General features: G+C 39.4%; 2 protein-coding genes across 2 annotated transcripts in view; both read left to right on the plus strand.

Annotated features, from left to right (window-relative positions):
- Positions 1-19546, plus strand: part of rpl38 (ribosomal protein L38) — a 474590-nt gene that overhangs the window by 262726 nt on the left and 192318 nt on the right. The window lies entirely within an intron of this gene.
- The window catches only part of kif19 (kinesin family member 19), a 181875-nt gene that overhangs the window by 32888 nt on the left and 129441 nt on the right, over positions 1-19546 (plus strand). The window lies entirely within an intron of this gene.

Raw genomic sequence — 19546 nt, forward strand, 5'->3', positions numbered from 1 at the left:
CAGAGTCATCTTAGTGAGAGTTGAGCACTTCCAGTGATCATTATGAAACTTCCACAAAGATCAGTAAAATCATTGTTTTAATGAGAAGTGAGTAATGATCATTCACAGTGCTTTGATCTGTGTTATGCAATGCTATCAGTTACAAAATACATCCAGATATAATTTACAGTATTCCCAGGTGGATTATTATACTTGACTTTATGAAGATCTTCCAAAGGGTTATATTCTATCGCAATGCTCATGTTATAGCATCAAACTCTATTGGGAAACAGACAAGTGCTTTGTTTTCTTTCATCTGCTCCGCCACCCAAATTAAGAAGTATCAGAGACTGCCTATCTTTATCTTCTGTATTACAGAAGTAAATGGAAATTTGGCAGCCAGGATACATTTTAAATTAAATGCTTGAAATTTTGTGATCTGATTTTTGAGAATGATGTAAAGATTGATATTTCTTTTGACCCTTCAAAATAATTTTGTGTTAACTTTGATTTACTGAGTTTACATTATACTGCACATTAGTGTTATTCAACAAGAACAAAATACTGGTGCAAACCTAATGGTTGCTTAGTCTGGAGCACACTTTGTCTCAGTATGGCATTGATAACACTCTAGAGAGTAAGACTCTTGGAGCTGATCTCACCTCATGTACCATCTCTGAACATAAAAGGATTAAGGATACCTGAAAAAAGTTTAGAATACAAGTTTTAATAGAACACAAGTTATTAATTACAAATGGTGAGTGAATTGGACAAATGAATATGTGGCACGTAATTCTGAATGCTGACAGGTGCAAAGTATTGAAAATTTGATAGGAATATAAGCAAGATACAGAAATCATGGATGTTGTTGAAATAACTAAGGATGAGGTTAAAAGACATCCACGCATTAAACCAAAGCAAAGGAATAAATCAACCAGTCAATAAAGTCAAAACAATTGAATGTAAGTTAGAGGATGTTTTAATCAGTACTATGGTGAGAGACCACTATTATATCCGCATCAAAGTGCAAAAACTCAAAGGGACATTCAACCAGATGTTCAGATGAGCCACAAGTAAATGAAATGGAAAAGATAAATCTGCATATTATCTTTAAATACACTGTGGACCATGATCAGGAAACATAGATTCAAAGTAATAAGAAGTAATAGCAAGATTGAAATCAGGAGATGCTTCATGACAAAGTGGGTGATCAGCATGGAATGAAAGCTGAGTGGTTGCGGCAAAAAAACCTAGTTAAAACCCCTTACAGGAATGGGAGATGTGCAGAATACTCATAGATGGATAACTAAAATTACCCTTAATTTCCACACCCTTAATTTTCTTGTGAATATCTATAATTAGGGCTTCCAAACTACAGCCTTAGGAGGCGTGGAAGGCTATATGCTCTTGGAATCCAGTCTTCAAAGCATTGAAATTAGGCTGTATTTGTATTTTGGGGAGTTTTGATTTGGAGAGTGCTGCTCTTAGCATTGTCACGTTATAAGTGACCATATTCTAAGTGAGAACACCAGGATCAGTTTGTGCCCATGTACAACTTGTGATATATACAAGTGCAAAGAAATGTAGAGGCATAGATAACTCTGAACCTTTCGTTAAGTTTATTCAGGGATATTTTGTTTCACTTTGATCAAAAAATTATCAAAGTTTGTGTACTTTGCTTGGGTTGGGTTTTCTTTTGAAAAACTACAGGATGTATTCTAGAACAAATATGTTATGTGAAGAAAGGACATTGCATACACCATGTGACATGATGAAAGACATTTGGTTGATTATGAAGCTAACTGCTTTTGTTGCACTGCAGAAAGTAATAATGTACGAATCCTGGAGATAAGAAATGAATGTTCTGATGACAGAGGCATGATGTGTTAACAAAGGTTGCATTTAAAAGATCTATTAATTATGCATGTTCTGAAAGACAGGAACTCAATGACTTTGCAAAAAATTATATTCAATGTAGTGATTGTATTTCACTATAACTATACTTCCAAGTTTGGAAAATGTGTGCTAGGAGTTAGTTTGTTTGAATAGAACCTGAATTTATTGCATTTCATAACATTTGCATCGTATCTTGTGCATAATCTGAACTGGAACTGACGCCCAAGTTAATGGTATAAATATATTGCCATACTCATAAGGTGTAGAGTTGGAATATGTTTTCTCTCTCATGCCCCATTAAAAGAGTCAAAAATCCAGCTAATTTTAACCCCAATTAAGTTTTTAAAGGGGGCATGAGGATATTCAGGCTGGAGCACTACAAAGATTAGTGCCATAATTATTTAGAGTTTCTCAGAGTGGCTTCTTTGAGAACCACTGATTCACACAGTGGAACACAAAAATGCATTGAACTCCTAGCAGATGGTGTAGATTCCTGATTTAAGTATCTCACATGAAGTTCCTGTCTTTTTTGAGTGAGAGCTTTGGCTGCCATTTTGAAACCTGCTCAAAGTTGGTGGTTTTCTTTTCATTTATTGTCGTGACTTACTTCCTGAGGTATAATCACCGTAGGCAATCAGAAGCCATTTTGTGTATAGCAATGACCCTCTAGTAAATGAAATGAAAGCTCAGTTATATGTCTAGTGGGTTTAATTGAGGGATAAATCTGGAAAGGGCAACTACAGTAGGTTCCTATTTCACTTTGAATCATGCTGCAGGTGTTTTATGAATCACCAGAGTAAGCCGATGGGTTCTCAGTTTAATATGGAAAGATGAATGTTTCAACTCAAGTAGCATTCTTAGAAGTTCACTTTGCAGAGTCACTGATTTAATTTGTAGAGTGATGCGTATTGTAAAGTGTCCAATTCTACATGTAACACAATAGGAAGGAGCTCAAACCCTTACAGAAAGTGAAGAGGAGACTTACTAGTATAATATCAGGAATGAAAATCTTCAGTTACATGAATAGATTTGAGATACCATGGTTGCTGTCTTTAGGGCAGAGAAAGTTAAGGGGAAATTTGGTAGAGGTTTAAAATATTGAAGATTTTTAATGGAGTAAGTAAGAAAGAAGTGATTTCAGTAACCAAAGGGTGTAGAATTAAGGTAATTGGACAATTGGAGGTGACATGAGGAGTTTTTTTTTGATGTTGCGAGTCATTTCAAACACATTGTGTGAAAGGGTGTTGGAAGCAGATTCAGTAATGACATCTAAAAAGGAGTCAGTTAAATGCTTAAAAAGGAAACCTTTGCAGGACTACAGGGAAAGAGCATGAAGTTGAACCAACTGGATAGCTGCTTTAAGGCCAGCAGAGGCACAGTGGGCTGAATGACCTCCTTCTGTGCTGTATCATTCAATCATGCTATATTCAGGAAAGGTCTAGGATTGCTCAGTCTTTATTTCTGTTAATTTTGTTAAAGTGCAGACTTGTATATACTGTTGAGAACAGCTTCATAATTGGGTAGATCTTCAAACAATCTATTCAAGTATGAAGTTTTGCAACTGTTATGTACTTTAGCCATATCTTTCAAATAATTATCTTTAAAAATTTATTTGCATGTGCTAAGAATTTTACATGTATCATTATAATTTCTTTGCAGTCACCAAAGCTCACTATATGTCAAGGGTGCCAATGTATTGTAGGCACGGCTGTCTGGACTTTGGGATCACTGATGCACCATCCAGTTATTTGTAGCATTCAGAATCTATTAAAGAAATGCTGCATCATTTAGAGCCACAGTTTGGCCTGCTGTAGGGTGGTGTTGTAAACATTACATTTTAATTTTGTGAACATGTAAATATTTGCCATTAAAGATCCAAAGTGCAAAGCTGCAGTAATAAGCAATTATATTCCATTGTTCACGACATGACGCAAAATTAAAATGATGTTGATACTGTACATTGGTATAAATTAAACAACTTCATTCTGCATTGGGTGTAAAGGCACATTCACCTTGGATGTTATGTTTTAGTTAAATATGGTGATCCATGTTTTTGCTCCTCTTATTTTTGCTTTTTTTCATGGCTTTTTTAAAATCTCCCTCTCCTGTTTAGTTTTCTACTTCACAAAATAATATTTAATTGCTTTTTGCTTCTTAATTTTATTTCTGTCTTTGGGCTGTCTGCCCTTTTCCTCATAACTGTTTGCCCCAAAGCATTTCTCCCCTTCTCTTGGTTTATTCAGTTTTTGATTATTTCAATTCAAAGTTTCTTTCTGTCAGATATATCTGCATTTCAGTCTCTTGTTTCTTCTTATTTATTGATCTACACGTTAAGATTCTGGTGGATCTGTTCCTATATAGCTGCAACATTGGCATCTAAATGTCAATGTGCATCTCTAATCTAATCCAATCAATTACCACCCCATCAGTCTTCTCTTCAGCAAAGTAATGGACTATGACATCGACAGTGTTACCAAGAGATATTCAATCCTTTTTTTCAATTTATTCACAGATGAGGGCATCACATGTAGGCCAGACTGGGTAAGGATGGCAGTTTCACATTAGTGAACCAGATGGGTTTTTCCGACAATTGACAATGGAATCATGGTCATCATTAGAATCCTAATCCCATTCGAACTCAGGTACCCAGAACATTACCTGGGTTGCTGGATTAACAGTCCAATGATAACACCACTAGGCTGTTACCTCTCCTAACCTGTTCACCAGTGCTCAGTTTAGATTCCACTAGGGCCTCTCGATTCAAGACTTTATCAAAACTTTGGTCTGGAAGTTAGATGAAAGTAATTGCCCTTGACCTCAAGGCAGCATTTGTCAGGAATGGAATCAAGGAGCCCTAGCAAAACTAGACCCAATGAGAATCGGTGGGAAAAAAGACCCTCCAGTGGTTGGATTCATACCTAGCACAAAAGATCATTATAGTTGTTGGAGGGCAGTCATCTCAGTCACCTCACACCATTACAGGAGTTCCCCAGGGTAATCTCCTAGACCTAGCCACCTACAGTTGCTTTATCAATGATCTATCCTTCATCATAAGGAACTCTTACTGGCCATATAATGATGTAGGTGTACACTACAATACTTAGTGTATATTCAGATAATTCTATCCCCATTATATCTGTATAATTGCTATATCTGTCCGTAATTTCCTTTCACTTTGTTCCTCTATGCCCTAGTCGGGGTTTGTGTTATGGGAATAGGCTGTTATGAAACAAGTAAACACCGACAGCAAAGAGCGAGAATGAAAATACTTTTTCTTTGTGAGCATAGATCTAACCTGCTCATTACCAGTGTAATGGGATCTTTCAATTGAACTGTCTGAGCTGCTGATGGATGCTGACAGTTTTATGGCTAAACGGGAAACCAAATGTGGTTCAGCTGATTTATCAGCCATTAATAGCACTTGGGCCTGTGCTGCTTCTTGTTAATAAGCAACTATCTTTATTTTGTGTGGTATTTTATACATACAAAACTATACTTAATCTAAACTAACGAGAGTAAAGGGCTGCTTTGTCAATCCTCTGGAAGTATTCATGTGGAACTCTTTTTTGTTCAAACCAATCTTCTCTGGGTCTCCATTATCCTGGTCTGTGGACAAACATGGCAAGCTGTGGATGTGACACTATAAGATGTGATAGTTGGGGTCACCCATCTTTGTTCTCTGTACATAGTGGGTGCCTCACTAATTGATAGTTATCCTGATTCCAAGACATAGTCTTCCTTTTCTGCAAGATCTCTTTTCTATAACATCACCAAAATCAGCTTTGAAATTTGAATAAAATAATCTTCTCAGTGTAGGGAACAGGAATCGGTGCTCTGAGGCCCAACCTACAATGAATCACAATGACCTAAGCAATGAGACCTCAGAGGGAAAGAATGTGTACCACCTGGTGTTGAACAAGTTCCTATGAATCAATAGACCATTTACATGGTCAATCTGAAGAAGTACAATCACTCAGTCTCTTCAATCTAAAGAACTGCAGTTTATTAAACTACGAGACTTCCAAGATATTTACAGAGTTTTACACCCGCTTTCATGGCAATCCTATTCTTGATGAGTGGGTTTACGTTTGAGAGCTTGTGTCCAACTGCATAAATTAGAATTGGACAATTCATTAAGAGAACTGGGCTGAATAGATCCTGTTCCAGGTTTCCTATGCATTCACAATGTAGTGCCATTGTTACAATCGAGAGCAGCATAGCAACATGGTGCAGTAAGAATAGAATAGCACCACGATCCAAAATTTTGTTTACAGCTATTCAGCCAGACATTTGAGCACAAACTGTTTCTTGTGAAAAGAATTATAAGCATTAAATGATTTACGCTGCTCATGGTTAAAGTAGTCCGATACCTTAGAAACTTGACTTTCTAACCATATATCTTCATTTTAAAAACTAAGTTGCTAATGGTTTAATTTTGATGATCCTTGGTAGGAAGAAGTGATTATTGAATTTTACTATTTAGACTTTATCAACCTAGTGGCTCACTGCAAACTAACTGCACCTTGTCCTGTACTCCTGGAAAAGTGTAATGGAGAAAGTGATTATCTGGAAAAGTTTGCTGGAAATGTGCTGATATTCAGTAAAATCAGTTTTATAAGGTACATTGGACAGTTGCTGTATTGTGACTTAGTTTCAGCATCTTTTACATTTTACCACCAGAGTAATCTATGAACACATTCCGTTTTTGGTCTTTCTAAACCTTGTTATCTTGGAGTATTCCAGTTTGTGTACCTTCAATTACTTTCCTGGGTGAGATCCAACCCCTGTAAAACTTATGAGAATCGTTTTCTAAGGTTCAGTAATTACGAACCTTGATTGATGATTACAATTAGGTAATCACTATAATCTATCTCCATATCTCCAAGTTTCCACGTTAGCAGTATCACAGCAGACCTAATTTAAAAATATGAAAGAAATCATCGTGCAATATAGCACAATAGGAAGCCACTCAACCCATTGTTCTGATGCTGGATGAACAAGTAAGTAGTCCAGCAATGAAATAATACTGTTATGTATTTAAGGCTCGACTGAACAAGATTACCCTGCATTCGCTCTTGTTCCCAAGATTTTGCTGCATGCTGTCAGTAACTGTGACATTGTCTCAAAGGCCCTTACCTCGTCCTTCATCAGCGCCACTCCAAAACTAAAAATGGACTCTTGCTATGACTAAATTTGTGTTTTCAAGGCTTTTCTCAATCCCGGAATTTGAACTCCAAACCCAGATGATAACGACATGTTCATTTTTGGGTGTGTGGGCGAGGTTTCCTGCCCTTGAATGATGAGGCGGAAGGCATCCTTCATATTGGGTTTCAGGTCTCACTACAACAATCAGCCATTGACAAGGAAACCCAAGATTGAAGAACTGCTAGTGCCTCCAAGAAAATAAATGCACAGAAAGTGGATGGGGTCAGACATGGAAGCTGATAATATGATTGAAATGAGGCTGAAATGAGGCACAAAGGGCAATGATTTTCTTTGAGAGGAGTGGGATTGACTGTACTGACAAGCTCAATATTCAGATAAATAACTTTGTAAAATGTCATCTTTCATGGTTGGTAGGCTGCCCCAAGGTCTGCACTTGCTGAATACAGTTACTGCTGTGGCTAACCAGTCTTGAACTGAAGGCCTCAAACAAACATTCAGTTCTTTACTTTCATATTCAAAGGACCTAATACCAGTATGGACCAGGGATGCCTCGTTCTTTCAGACACCAAATTGGAAGCTTCTTAAAAATGCATTCTTTCATGGAATGTGGGCATCACCGTCCAGGCCAGTGATTTATTGCTGATCCCTAATCGGGTGGTTGTGAGCTGTCTTCTTGGACAATGCAGCTAAGAAAGGAACACCAGGATTTTGAAGTGCAATGATAATGAAGGAACAGTGACATAGTTCCAAAGTTGTATTGGAGGGGAACTTACAAATGGTGGGTATTCCCATGCTGCTGCTATACTGTTCTTCTAGGTGGTACAGGCCACCGGTCTTGAAGTCACTCCTGATGGAGCCTTGGTGAGTTACTGCAAGGCATCTTGTAGATGGTACGGTGTAACAATTCGCCAAGGCTTTTTAACATCATAATAGGCTACAGTTTTCACTATAGGTGAAAGTAATAGGCCCAAATGTTTTAAGTAAGTGTGTCAATGTGTCCTGCCTCCTTGGGATTCAGGTGTCTTGATCTTCTGAATGTGTTGTTGTTTGACAGTTTGGGATTAGTGCCTTCTCTTAAGGGTTTGAAGAAGAATATTTGTGCTTTGTGATTACAAGGTTGGATTTTTTACTTCTCTGGATTAATGCTAAAGTTCTGTAATAGAAAATGGATTGATACAGTTACATTTTATATATAAAAAATCACCAAAATTTCACATTGAAAGTTTTAAAAAATGAAGATTGGACTTTTTAACATATTGGTTTCAGGGTTTAAGCTGCCAGTCTTTTGATTACAAATCAAAAGTATGGAATTTGTGCATTCAGCTGACTGGGCTGGAGCTTTGCATTTCTATCATATTGAACATTCAAAATATTACTGATTTTTCTCAGACTGACTCCATTGGGCACACAACATGATCTATAAGAATGATTGTTTACACGTTGTTATAGAAACATGTATTTCCACTGCAATATCTGTCAGTTCCCCATCATGTTTAAGTTAAATGTTAACCAGATTTCAGTAATACTCCCAATGAACTGCAGATCAGATTTTAAAACGAAACAAGTGTTGAGTTGCACCATGGTGTTTTGTACTTAATAAAAAAAAATGACAGAGTCATTGTTGAACAGACGAGGCCATTCAGCTCATCGAGTCCATGATGGCTCCTCACCAAGTAATCCAGTCAGTCTCACTCACTAAATTAAACCCTGTAACCACATACATTTATTCCTTCTGTTTCTCTGTTTCAGCCCCTCTGTTTCTCACACTCTGTCTCAGCCCCTCTGTTTCTTGCACTCTGTTTCTCGCACTCTGTTTCAGCCCCTCTGTTTCTCGCACTCTGTTTCAGCCCCTCTGTTACTCACATCCTATGAGGAGAATAGTTTCAATCTCCTTTGAAACTATTGCTTTCACTTCCCCCAGCCTTGTGAGCGGTGAGGTCCAAGTTACTAGCACTTGCCATGTCAAAAAGTTCTTCTTCACATTTCCCTGGCAGCTCTTACCCACAATCTTAAATTTTTGTTCCTTAGTCCTTGTAACATCATCATCTAATGGAAATACTTTTCACTGCTATCTTATCCAAACCTGCATTCCTCTTTCAAATCTCTCCTCAATTTCCTTTCCTGCAAGTAGAATAAACATAGCCTACAAGGAATATCTAATAATGAGGTGTCAAGCCAATAATGATACGAAGAAAGGTCACTTGTGTGCCAAACAACATAAGTAGCAAGTAGGGTGAAGGAATTCCACAACCAATATATCAGATCAAAGCCCTGCAGTCCTGCCACATATAATCGTGAATAGTGGTGGACAATTAATCAACTCACTGGAGGAGGAGACAGCACAAATATGCTCATCCTTAATCATGGAGGAGCCCAGCACACGTGTGTAAAAGATAAGGCTGAAGCATTTGCCGTAATCTCCATAATTGCAAAGTTGATGAACCATCTTGGCCTCCTCCAGAGGTCACCAGCATCACAAATGTCTGATATCAAAAAATGGCAAGAGACACTGGATATTGCAAAGGCTCCGGGCCCTGACAGCATTCCTGCAATAATATTGAAGCCGTGCTCTAGAACTCTAGCCAGGCTGTTCTAGTACAGCTACAACACTGGCATCTACCTGGCAATGTGGAAAATTGCCCAGGTATGTACTATACAAGAAAAACAGGACAAGTCCAACCCAGCCAATTATTGCCTGAGTCTTCACTTGATCATCAATAAAGTGGTAGAATGGGTCAAAAACAGTGCTATCCAGCATCATTTGCTCAAATCCTGATCTCATTACTGTGTCAGTTCAATCATAGACAAAAGAGCTGAATTCCAGAGGTGAAGTGAGAGTGACTGACTTTGACATCAAGGTGGCATTTGACCGAATGTGGCAGCAAGGAGACCTCGCAAAACTGGAATCAGTAGGAGTAAGGGAGAAAACTCTCCCCTGTTTGGAATCATACGTGGCATCAACTTCCTGGGTATTACCATCAACTAGAAACTGAACTGAAGTAACTATATAAACATGATAGCTACAAAAGCTAGTCAGAGGCAATGAATTCTGCAGCAATTCTGACTCCACAAAGCCTGTCCACTATCTACAAGGCACAAATCAGGAGTGTGATGAAACACTCCCCCTTGCCTGCATGGGTGCAGCTCCACCAACACTCAGAAAGCTTGACACCATCGAGGACAGCAGTCCACTTGATTGGCACTACATCCACAAACATCTACTCCCTCCAACACTTAAGGTCAATCACAGTAGTGTGTTCTTGTCTACATAATGGACTACATAAACAACACCATCCAAACCCATAACCATTGCTATCTGGAAACTGAAGGATACATGGGAATACACCCACCTGCAAGTGCTCTTCCAAGTTGCTCAACATCCAGACTTGGAAATACATTGCTATCCCTTCAATAGTGTCGCTATTGTCAAAATCCTACAAATTCCTCCATGACAGCATTACGCATGTATCTTCATCAAATGGACTGTAGTGGTTCAAGAAGGGTTGTCACTAGCACTTACTCAACAGCAACTAGGAATGAGCGAGAACTGCTAGCCAGCCAGCAACGCCCACATCCCACGAAGGAACAAAATGTATTCTAGCCATTGCCCTTTGACTCCCAAGGATACATTACCCTGGGACCCAGTCCACTTCTTACTACCTGCTTACTATTTGCAAGCTGGTAAAAAACTTTTGAATCACACTTTATGCTGACAGTCATTATATTCTTATACTCTCTCTTTGCCAGTCTTATTCACCTCCCCTCTCAACGTATTGTACTGACCCGATTCACACTCAAGGGGAGAAATTTCCCTCTTCTGGGCACAGGCGGCACGGTGGCTCTGTGGTTAGCGCTGCTGCCTCACAGCATCAGGGACCGGGGTTTGATTCCATCCTCGGGCAACTGTCTGTGTGGAGTTTGCATGTTCTCCCTGTGTCTGCGTGGGTTTTCTTCAGGTGCTCCGGTTTCCTCCCACAGTCCAAACTTGTGCAAGTTAGGTGGATTGGCTGTGCTAAATTTCCTGAAGTGTTCAGGGATGTGTAGGTTAGGTGGATTAGCCATGGGGAATGCAGAGTTACAGGGATAGGGTAGGGGGATGCATCTGGGTAGGATGCTCTTTGGAGGGTCAGTTTGGACTTGTTGGGCCAAATAGCCTGTTTCAACACTGTAGGGATTCTTTAAAAAAATGATGTCCTACAGGGCTCTGCTGATAATAAAAGAAGGGATCATTTTATGAGTGAGAAAGGGTGTATCTAGAAGGACGGGTTGTAGAATCTGTTTGCGTGGAGCTAAGAATGAACAAGAGTAGCAAATATTGGTTGGAATTGTTTATTGGTCACCAAAATGTGGTGGTATTATTTGACATTTTATATATATATATATATATATATATATATATATAAAAACATAAATATATGTATATAAAATATATGTATTATACATATCAAGAAATTAGAGGTGCATGTATCAAGAAGAATCAGTAATCAAGGGTGAACTCATTCTAAATACTGACTGGGTAAATCTAATGAGCACCAATACTGCTAAAGAATTCTGTAATGTGTTCAAGATTGTTTTCTGGAACAATATGTTGAGGAATCAACTATGGCACAGGCTATTTTAGATTTAGTATTATACAGTGAAAGAAAGGTTAGTTAATACTCTGGTAAAAGGGCCTTTAGGACAGATTTGCCCTAGTTGGGTGATGAGCTGAAATTTTAGGGTCATGACCTCCGATGCAGCAAAGGCTGCCTTAAACCTCTGACTGCGGTATAACGAATGGACCCCACGATAACAGAGACTCCTAACATACACATCAGGCCTCCTGAAACCCCTCCCCCTCTCCTGCTCCTATGTTCTATCTTCCTACTTCTGCTCTGGGAAGCATGTGGCATTGGGTGTAATCTAGCAATTATACACTCGAGATCTACTTTGTAACTTTCTCCTGAAAATCTGACCTTAGCTCTTCAATACCTGCCCACTCTATAACACAACTTCTGACTCACTCTTTGTCCTAGTAGAATATTCCACACCCTCTTCATGATGTGCTTTATCCTGGCACCAGAGAGGCAACACACTATATTGTGACTAATGATGTCAGGTACAGAAATACCTGTCTGTCCCCAAAACTGTGGAATCTCCCACCTCAAAAAAAAATTCTATGTTTTGCTGTTCCCTCCTTTACTATCCCTTGCCTATTGGTGCTGTGGTCTGGTTTGCACTCCTTCAGGGTATCACCATTCCCAACTGTCTCTGATCCTGAGCATCTGTTTGAGATTGGTATAAGCCCTGGATATTCCGCTATTACTTTCCCACTCCTACTCTTCTAGAAGGTCTACTGTCTGAACTCTCACTGCTTCTGGGACGGCCTGAAGGGAACAATTCAGGAAACTCCACAATAGTGACTGTAGCTGTCCTACAAGCTCTGAAAACCTTAGCCCGGACAGGAGGAGCTGGTGGTACTTCCAACGTGTTGTCACCCATGAATTGTCTTGAATTCCCACATTTGTAAGTTGATTCTGTACCATCAGTTCATGGTCTATTTTGTTATGACACTAAATAATTTTTGTTATTCTGCCTGAGAAATAAAATCTATGAAAATTCATTTAATTTAAGAGTTAAATGGACAACAATGTTTGAAGATACCAAGCCAGTCTTTTTTTGCAATTGAATGCTGTTGTTATTTATACATGGACCCACATGTTCTTAACATTACCCTTACCTCACTGCATGGATAATATATATTACCTCATCCCAGTGTAGCCAATACGAAAGGTGAACAGCTCAAAAAAGTATTGAACTCATTTAGCTAAATGATGTCAATATTTAGGACACCCTCTCAATATTTCTATTTCCCTCCAACCCTGGCATTAAACTTTACATCTTAATTGCCTATTATGCAAGACTCTGGGTATTTCCAGTTCTGTGGCAACAAATCAGTTTGCTTCCGAATCACCATCAGTGAAAAGCTAAAGTTATTCACATTACTGCAGACAGGCAGTGGTGATAGTGGGGTCTTTAATGTCATATGGGGAGGTACAAAGAGGGATAGTATCCTTTGGAGGGCGGGGTGCCCCACAGGGCACCCTACAAATGTTGTGACTCCTTTCCTTCCTGCATTTTCACCAAAGATATTGAAAATATGACACCCCCATTCTCCCCTGCCTGCCACTACCCAGCATAGTATAGTAGGGGAAATGGTTGGAGGGCTTTAAAAGGACAGTAAGTGTATACCTAAGGCCTTTAATAACTCAAAGGTGAGCAAGTTATTGGGTGCCCCACCTAACTCCCTACCTATTATGTGGAACCAGATTGGGGATGGGAGTGATGGCTGGCCTTGCTGAAAACACACCTGGCTGGGGAATGGGGGCAGTAAAATCTAAAATTAAAGTCCAAATAGTTTCAGCCAAAATAGCACAGACGCAAAATTATAAATCACTGAAAACATTCCTATCTAATGAACTGGGTTTTTGGCTCAGTTGAAGCATTCATAAAGAAATACCCAGAATCTTGAACAATAAGCAATTAAGATGTATAGCTTAGTGCCAAAGCTGAAGGGAAATGCAAATATTGTGATTATGTCTTACATATTGGGATCGTTTAGCTAAATGAGCTCAGTAACCTTTTTGAACTGTTCACCCTTCATATTGGCTACACTGGGTGAAATAACTGCATATAGGCTGGTATCGCATCACCAAATCACCCTTTATTTACTAGTGCACAGTACACTGCCTGTGGTCAGCCAGCTCAGAGACAGTCCTCAACTGAGAAGATTGTAATCTCCTGGTTATATTGGTCAGCCAAGGTTTTCCTGAGTGGGCCAGGTTAACAACCCCAATCAAGAACCTCATATTTAATGAGGTCCACCTGGTTCCAATCACCACAGTGGGATAAGGTAATCATGCTGAGAAATATATATCTGTGCAGTTAGGTTAAGCTAGTGTTAAGAACATGTGGGGTCCATGTGTAAGTAACAATAGCATTCAGAATACAATAAATCAAATTATCTGGCAATAATCTAATGGTTAAACTGTTCGCATTTGCCATCATTTCTCTTCTGAAACTAAACAGCAATTTCTAAACTCTGCACATATGGAGTTAAGATTGGAAGTTTACTTTGGCAATTCTGTCCTCTCCATTGGGTATACTGTTGAAGTATGTCCAACCTATAATGAATTAGAATTGACTGAATTGATGAGAACTTCCACTTTTCTTCCATAGTAGATTTACAGTAAATAACTTGGGAAACAGTGTGCCTTGTTGAATGAGGTGCAGCTAAGTTTCTAATAACAAAGTAAGTTCATTATTTCTTCTGATCGACCTCTCTGGCCCTGAAAAGCTGATTTACATATTTGTAAAATGTTGAATTTCTCCAATATGATCCATTCTACATTCTACTTTTTAAGAAAGTTTTTGATATTTTGTCTTCCTACTTCATCCCATGTGTATTTCACAACTGTTATTTTTCTTTCTGTAAGATGATATCAAAAACTGAAGTGAAATGACACTTTTAACTTCCTGGTTTGCTGCATGAGAGAGTGCTTAATGTGAATGGTTACTCCCTCTGTTTCTTGATATCACTATTTTGGATACCTCCTTGGTGTCCTTGAATTAGCACCAGTTTCAAACTGATAGTGAGATGGATGAAATCCATGCCACAGAAATTGTTTTATATTTTGTGGGCAGCTTTCTTCATTGTGAGTAATGAATGTATTTCTTTGCCATTGACCATAAAGTCCAGGGCACCAATGAGGTTTCAGGACTAGCTTGATAGGAATAAGAACATAAGAACATTATAAATAGGAGCAGGAGTAGGCCACTTGGCCCATCAAGCCTGCTCTGCCATTCAGTAAGATCATGGCTGGTCTCCTCGTGGATTCTGCTCCATTTACCCATCCACTCACCATAACCCTTAATTCACTTACTGTTCAAAAATCTGTCTTTGCCCTACCCATTGTTCATCTTTTGATTTTGTATTTGTTTCCTCTGTGTGAAAGCTGAACTGTTGTACAACTTAACAGTTTTGTACAACAGTCAAAATAAAATTAACCTAGCTAATGGATAAGATGCATTCCTTTCCAGATCATTTAGATTGTGTAGCTTGATGAATGAGCTCACTCTAATGCTTTGTGAGCCTGTCAAAGCAGCACGACTTGGCTTTTGTTTTTGCTTGTTTGTTTTCTTGCTTGCATTATTAAATAGATTGTTTCATCACCTCTAAAACAATTAGTCTTATCTCAGTCTGAAGATTGTTTTAATCTTCACTCAGTACTGGCAATTTTTCACCATACGTAACTGGGGTTGGTAAGGAAGGAAGAGAATGTGCCAGAGAGTACCTCTACTGAGATAGGAGGTACTATCTGTGATGCCTCTGATTAAGTCTAATGTGACACAATTGTCCCTAATCAATTAGATGTACTGGTGAAATCATGTATCTGTGAGCAGGAGTACTAGCAATGTCAGAAAGAAAAGCTTGCAGCATCAATGACTATGTGCATTATAGTTGCAATATAATTATACTCGTCTTCGTTGTTCTGTTAAGAGCTTCTCTTCTTCCTCCAGATCTAGCACTCGGAAATAAATTCTTGCCCACTTTGCTTGCTATGGATGATACATTCTTAAGTAGGGAAATAGCTGTTGGAAGCAGGCTTGCTGTAGGAAGAGGAGTGTAAATGCAAAATTAGATCTAATCAACAGCTAAATAGAAGGCAACAATGAAAATGCAGTTGAGAAAAAAAGTGTTACACGTTTTCAGAAGCCAACATTTAAAGGTCAAGACATCCTGACAGTCTTGTACCTATTTCAAAAGAGACGAGAGCACTCTGGGTGTTGAGGTATTAGCATTTCCGAGGAAGTTTGTATTGAACAGCAGTGTGGCTGTTAAAAATTAATTTAAAAGTTTCATTTTGGCAAAATAATTGGGTTTCTAGATTACTGCACCTGATCTTGCAACTCGCACACGTCTGAGAAGCTCAGTATCTTGAAAAAACTGTGATAATATCAATCATATTATGTGTATTAACTACAAAAGTAAGTACATATTAAAACAATCTGCACTAGATTGGCATTGTTTAAACAACTTGGACCCACCTTGTTCAAAAGATTTTTAAAGGTTTCAAAAGGTAGAGTTTATAATGGACTTTATATCAATTCTATCAATATCTCGAACAATGTTCAGCCTAGCAAGCAATGCGTAGTATGATCATAGTATTTACACACAAGAGCATGTTGTTGTTCAGCCAATTCAGATAAGCAGTTAGGTCACTGGAGTAGTGATAAGATAAAGCAGTTTCTACTAAATTACAATTATGCACCGACCGGGACCAGATTGCATGGATATGAATAGAAGGTAATTTCTGTATTTTGTGAGACTGTGTATCTCAGAGGGTTTGCAGCTACTGCAACAAATGGACCTGTATGCACAGAGTCAATAACGAAAAGAAATTGCAGCGGTTTGCACACAGCTGCTCAGTAAAAATCATTCGACAGGATTTGATAACCTCAGAACCTTTGCAAAACATTGGAAAACGCAATGTACTAAAGAGACTGTTTCATTTCAGGTGATTTTTTAGTTATTACTCCAAACTAATTTTATTTAACAAATCATTGCTAACCATTTGTTATGAACCAATTAGCTCCTACACTAATATTAAAAATATTGTGCTCATCTGTTCTATTCACTGATGGGTTGATGCACTCAATATTAAAAAAAAGCATTTTTCACCAATGTTTGTGGATCACTTCCAGGAGCATTCACAGGAAATAGGAAAATAGTGAATAAAATTTTAAAATCTAGTTCAAGTTTCCATTCAAAATCATTTGCATGATCATAAATTGTTTGGGACGAATCCTGGAAGTCCCCCCCCCCAACAGTATTGCGGGTCTACCTATAGCAAATGGACTGCAATGGTTCAATAAGAGGCTCACTACCAATCCTCTAAATGGCAATAAACCAATGCCCACTTCCCCTGAATGAATAAAAAATGTCAGATATTCTATGAATCAGTAAAATTGAGCAGTATTTTAGAACATGGTCTTTACTGGTAGTTCTTGTCTAACGCCTTTGTTACGTTCTTGTGTAACCTCGCGCTAAGGAAAATCGACATTAAAAATCACGTTATAGGGAAATCTACTTTTCTTGCTGACATGTTTTGCAAACTTTGGTGTATTTGCACTTCAAGATTCCTTGTTCTTCCACCTCTAAATTTATTTCGGACCGATAACTGGAAAACCGTTCGACACAAATAGTCACTTTGCACTGTTACATTTTCCAATGTTTTGCAGCGGAAGGTTCCATAGTCATCAAATCTTGCCAAATAATGTTAATTGAGTAGCTCTGCGCAAGCCACTGTGACATTCTAAGTAATAAATGACCTTCGTATTCTTCTTACCAAAATGTATATCCTCATATTTGCCTGCATTGAACTTTATTTGTCGTTCACTTGCCTATTTTGTAAAGTTAGAGAATTTACTATTTAGTTGGTGCAAATTACTTAGCTTACTTAGTTTAACGATTTTTGAATATTTGAAAGCTTTAAAAGCTGTCTATTAATGTCCTTAATTTTAAATGCCTTCTTTAACACTTGCAAACTGCTGCAAATAGCTGGGAGTCACATAGTGATCAGCCAGCATCAAAGGAGCAGGAAAGTTGACGTTTCGGATTTACCAACTTTCTTGCTCCTCTGATGCTGCCTGGCCTGCTGTGTTCCTCCAGCTCTACACTGTGTTGACTCTGACTCCAGCATCTGCAGTTCTTGCTATCTTCCACTCACATGGTGATCCTAGAATCTTTTATCTTGACAAGGCTTCACACTTCTAGAGACATATGAAGCAGATATAGCCTGTGCTTATGCCTGTTTTGTATAGCTCTAATCACAGAAACCTCACAATGTGGAAGCAGGCCATTCAGTCCATTGAGTCCACATTGATCCATTGAGTCCACACCGACCCTCTGAAGAGCACCACACGCAGACCTACCCCCTATCCTATCCCTGCAACCCCCTCGCACATCCCACAGCCAATCCACAAATCCCTACACATTATGGGAAATTTTAGAATGGCCAATCCAACTAACATGCGCAACTTTGTGACTGTGGGAGGAAACCAGAGCACTCGGAGGAAACCCATGCAGACATGGGGAGAGCATGCAAACTCCACACAGTCACACCAGGGTGGAATCCAACCTGAGTCCCTGGCACTGTGAGGTAGCAGTGATAACCACTGGGTCACCGTGCCACCTTGGGTGAAGGTGTTAAATTGGGCGCCATTTCCGCCACCTCCTGCAAGATGCCACCACCAGACACATATTCTCCTCCCATCCTTTGTCCGCCTTCCGCAGGTACCGTTCCCTCCGGGACACCCTGGTCCACAATTACTTCACCCCCACAACCCCCCACAGCCCTACGTACCTTCCCCTGCACTTCACCTGCACTTCCCAGAATCTAGTCTACTGCATTTGCTGCTCACAGTTCAGTCTCCTCTACATTGGGGAAACGAAGCATAGACTGGGTCACCGCTTCACAGAACATCTACGTTTTGCTCACAAAAAAGACCCTGAGCTACTCGTTGCCTGCCATTTTAATGCACCACCCTGTTCCCTGGCCAATATGTCTGCCTCTGGCTTGCTGCACTGTTCTAGCGAAGTTCAACGCAAGCTGGAAGGACAACACCTCATTTTCCGCTTGGGGACCCAGCAGCCCTCCGGACTCAATATTGAGTTGAATTATTTTAGGGCCTAAACTCTCCCATGTCCCAGCCCCCCACCCCACACACCAGGCCTTGTTACCACATAGCCTGCGATTACACACTACCTGTTATTAGGCACTAATAGTTCCCATGAACAACTATTCACCCTCCCAGCCTGATCGTTATCAACTCTTTGTCTGTCCAACTGCTCTTCTGTCTCTTTAGGCTCTATCCTATTGTTTACTTCCTACCCCGTTCCCCAACCCCACCTTTTTTTCATATAAACTGACATTTTCCCAGCCACCATCAGTTCTGAGTAAGGGTCACCAGACCCGAAACGTTAACTCTTTTTTCCTTCACAGATGCTGCCAGACCTGCTGAGCTTTTTCAGCAACTTTGTTTTTGTTCCTGATTTACAGCATCCGCAATTCTTTCGGTTTTTGTTAAGTTTGGGGGGGGGGGGGGTTTGGGTGGGTGGGGGCTGGCCAATTATAACTGAATTAGGCAAGAATTGGAGAATGTGTATTGGGAGTGGCTGTTTGAAGGTAAATCCACATCTGACATGTGGGTGTTTTTAAGGACCCTTTGATAAAAATGCAGGGCAGGCATGTTCCTGTGAAAATGAAGGACCGGAATGGCAGAATTTAGGAACCTTAGATGCCCGGGAAATTATCAGTTAGTCAAAAAAAAGGAAGCTTACCTAATTTCTAGGCAACTAAGATCAGAATATAGAAAAAGTAGGAAGAAGCTCAAATGGGGAATTAGGAGGGCTAAAAGGGGCTAGGAAATGTCCTCAGCCAGCAGGGTTAAGGAGAATCCCAAG

This window comes from Rhincodon typus, chromosome 23 (genome assembly GCF_021869965.1).
Source record: "Rhincodon typus isolate 14 chromosome 23, sRhiTyp1.1, whole genome shotgun sequence".
Lineage (NCBI taxonomy): Eukaryota > Metazoa > Chordata > Chondrichthyes > Orectolobiformes > Rhincodontidae > Rhincodon > Rhincodon typus.